Source organism: Chrysoperla carnea, chromosome 3 (genome assembly GCF_905475395.1).
Source record: "Chrysoperla carnea chromosome 3, inChrCarn1.1, whole genome shotgun sequence".
NCBI classification, from domain to species: domain Eukaryota; kingdom Metazoa; phylum Arthropoda; class Insecta; order Neuroptera; family Chrysopidae; genus Chrysoperla; species Chrysoperla carnea.
Window position 1 is genome coordinate 22,124,949 of NC_058339.1, and position 3,295 is coordinate 22,128,243.

Below are 3,295 nucleotides of genomic sequence, written 5' to 3' on the forward strand. Positions count from 1 at the left end.
GGCAGATAGAAAAACGAACAGACAATTTGTATACATATAAACTAAAAGCAGCACGCGAACAGGAATAAAGTATCAACTAAACTTTATATTATATATGATGGTAGTAAAAGCACCAAGCGATGATATCAACAGGTGGCTCATAAAGTAGATATTCTCGAATATCACATAAAGTGAACGCGGACCGAATGAATGCTTGTTGTATTACTCTGGGTACTGGAACTGGGTATATATAGTATATAGCAGAGTAGATTGATAGACTGTAAGCTTCCAACCATTAGTTAACTGAACCGCATATACTCTCTAGTCATCGTTGTTGAGCTTTAAACTAAATCAAACAGCCGACAAACTTCTGTCACAGTCAATGTAAATACATTCATACCATGGCATATACTAGCATTACATTACATTTATATGTATAATGTTTATAGAATGGTAGGGTAAGATGTGGTATCCCAGGATACATTAGTTTCTCAAGCAGTTAGAATGATTATTTTAAGCAGTTTTAAATCTTTTATTTAACAGCAGTGACCTATCGAATAACTAGACCGTTAAAAGAGTGAATTGTGAATGACATCTAAGTAGGTCCGTAACTAGGGCGTGGCAAAGGAGGCACCCGCCACCGGCGATAAAAAATTGAGGCGCAAAACAAAAAGTATGTTTTATACGTAAACCAAAAAGTTATTAAAAAACCATGTAAGAGGCACTCATTAATTTACAATATTATAAGAATCATAATCTGGTGATAGAGCAAAATTGGACAAGGACAAGGACAAGGACTCCACATTCTTGAAACCTATTAGAGCTAGGTTAATTTTGATCTCAAATTTGAAAAGTATGGCCTAAATTTAGTAGAATTACATACTTGGTTTATCAAAATTGGATAAAATTTGAATGTGATAGAGCAAAATTAAATTTTTTGGATTCTGATGACGTCATCAGGTTAAAAAATTTGACTTTTTTGATAACACAGGAAAATTTTATCCGATCTTATTGGAATTTTTTTTGAAACCCACTAATTATGGGTCCTTCTTTTCAGCTGGGTTGTCAGTTTTTTGCTAGCTATCACTTATGTGCTTCATTCCGGGACCAGGACTCGACATTCATGAAACCTATTAGAGCAAGGTTAATTTTGATCATAAATTTGAAAAGTATGACCCAAATTTAGTAGGATTACATACTTGAGTTATCAAAATTGTATAAAATTTGGATGTGATAGAGCAAAATTAAATTTTTTGGATTCTGATGACGTCATAAAGTTAAAAAATTCGATTTTTTTGATAACACAGGAAAATTTTATCCGATCTTACTGGAATTTTTTTTGTAACCCACTAAATTTGAGTCATTCTTTTCAGCTGTGATGCCCGTTTTTTGCTAGCTATCGCTTATGTGGTTAATTCCGGGACCAGGACTCGACATTCTTGAAACCTATTAGACCTAGGTTAATTTTGATCATAAATTTGAAAAGTATACATAAACATATTGTACCATGGATCACAAGCTTTAATCGACATTTAATTGTAAATTTAAATCCCCGGCACTATACTCTCCCCTAATATATACACAAACATAATAAAGCATTTACAAACGTTTCATAAAATATTATTATTACAAACATAATCATTTCACTCACTACAGTCTTTATCTCCATGTTTGGTTAAGGTGGTTCATCAACTGTCATCAAATACAAATTGTAACCATCATTTCTCACTCTATCATTATGTTACCATTATCTTACATAATCTGTTTTATGAATTTAAAATAGTTTTTTAAACTTTTTTGGCGTTCTTTCTAAAGCAAATTAAGGTAGTTGCGTCATTAAAGCAAAATCTTAAGGAATAGACTTTGGCCCCATAATGAAACGATATATCCATCGGTTTTTGGTCTATGTTTTTAAAGATTGAAAAAGTTTAAAAAATTAATTTCTACAGTTACAAATTCAAATTTCTTTATTATTAAGCTTACCCTTATCAATCCTCAAAAAATTATACAAAATAATAGTGGAAATTCCGCTTCGTTATAGGTTTACGGTCTAAAACCAAACCAAATTTATATTTCGTACCTTTTCGAATTCCGTTATGTATACGTTACCTACTCTTAATATACTTCATACAAGTTTAGATTATTCAGGCACCAATCAACGTAATTGTAAAATTTCATGAGATTTGCAAACCAGCGTAATAAAAGTTTATTATTTGCAGCTATAAGTTCATTACTAACATCTTCTTAGCTAAGGAAACAGAGCGCTAATCTTGTAAATCAGCGGTCTTGCGTAACTACTTCTACTCTCACTGGCAGCAATTTATATCGCCTCCTTAGCTCAGAGGCAGAGCACTGGTCTTGTAAACCAGGGGTCGTGAGTTCGATTCTCACAGGGGGCAAATTTTTTATAGCTATGGATACTTAAGAATGAATTTTTGTTGTGGGAACTGAAGTAAATAAATTTTTTGTAAATGTATAATACCGTCCAATGGGCTATAGCCTAAGTGTGTCCTTCATGAACAGCCAATATAAGCTAGCCTAGCCCAACCATAATACCGCCCACAGGAATGCTCAATTTGATTTATATATAAAAAAAGTGTGTTCATGATTGTTCAGTATTAATTAAGTAGCAATATTGAACTCAGTTATGACTTATTAGTCTTATCAATGAATGCTTTTACTCCTAAGTCCTCAATAACAGCTCCGATTTTGATGATTTTTTTTCTAAATGACTCTTTTTATATATTACTAGCAGAAACCCGCCCGCTCTGCGGGGCAATTTCTACTTTTTAAAACAAAGACTATCACGTTATAGCCCTTACTTATCCTCCATTTGTTCACAATTTTATGAATTTTAATTTTTCGGTGGGAAACTTTTTTGAAAATTTTACAAAAAATCGAAAAAATTTTTATATCTCCAATTTCGATAAAACTCAGTATATAGGGAAAATTTGACCCAAAAAGTACAAAAATCGGGTGCATTTGTTGACTGGTCGAATAGTTTTTGAGATACGGACTAAAATCGATCCAAATATTGCGATATCTCAGAAACTCTGCATCCAATCATTAAATTAACCCGATTTTTATAATTTTAGGGTCAAAATTAAGCCTTCCACCGAGTTTCATCAAAATCCAAAACGAAATTTTTTTTTCGATTTTCTCGATTTTTTCAAAGGGGTTAAACCCCTTAAAAAATTGCAAAAAATCGAAAAGAATTTTTTTTCCAATTTCGATAAAACTCAGTATATAAGGTAATTTTGACCCAAAAAGTACGAAACTCGGCATGCTTGGGTAAGCTCATGAAATCATAATTACA

The 3,295-nt window shown here is 32.3% G+C and overlaps 1 non-coding gene across 1 annotated transcript; it reads left to right on the top strand.

Annotated features, from left to right (window-relative positions):
• The first annotated feature begins 2,306 nt into the window (after positions 1-2,306).
• Trnat-ugu lies at positions 2,307-2,378 on the top strand. The gene has a single exon. It is a non-coding gene; the product is annotated as a tRNA-Thr (tRNA).
• The last annotated feature ends 917 nt before the right edge of the window (positions 2,379-3,295 follow it).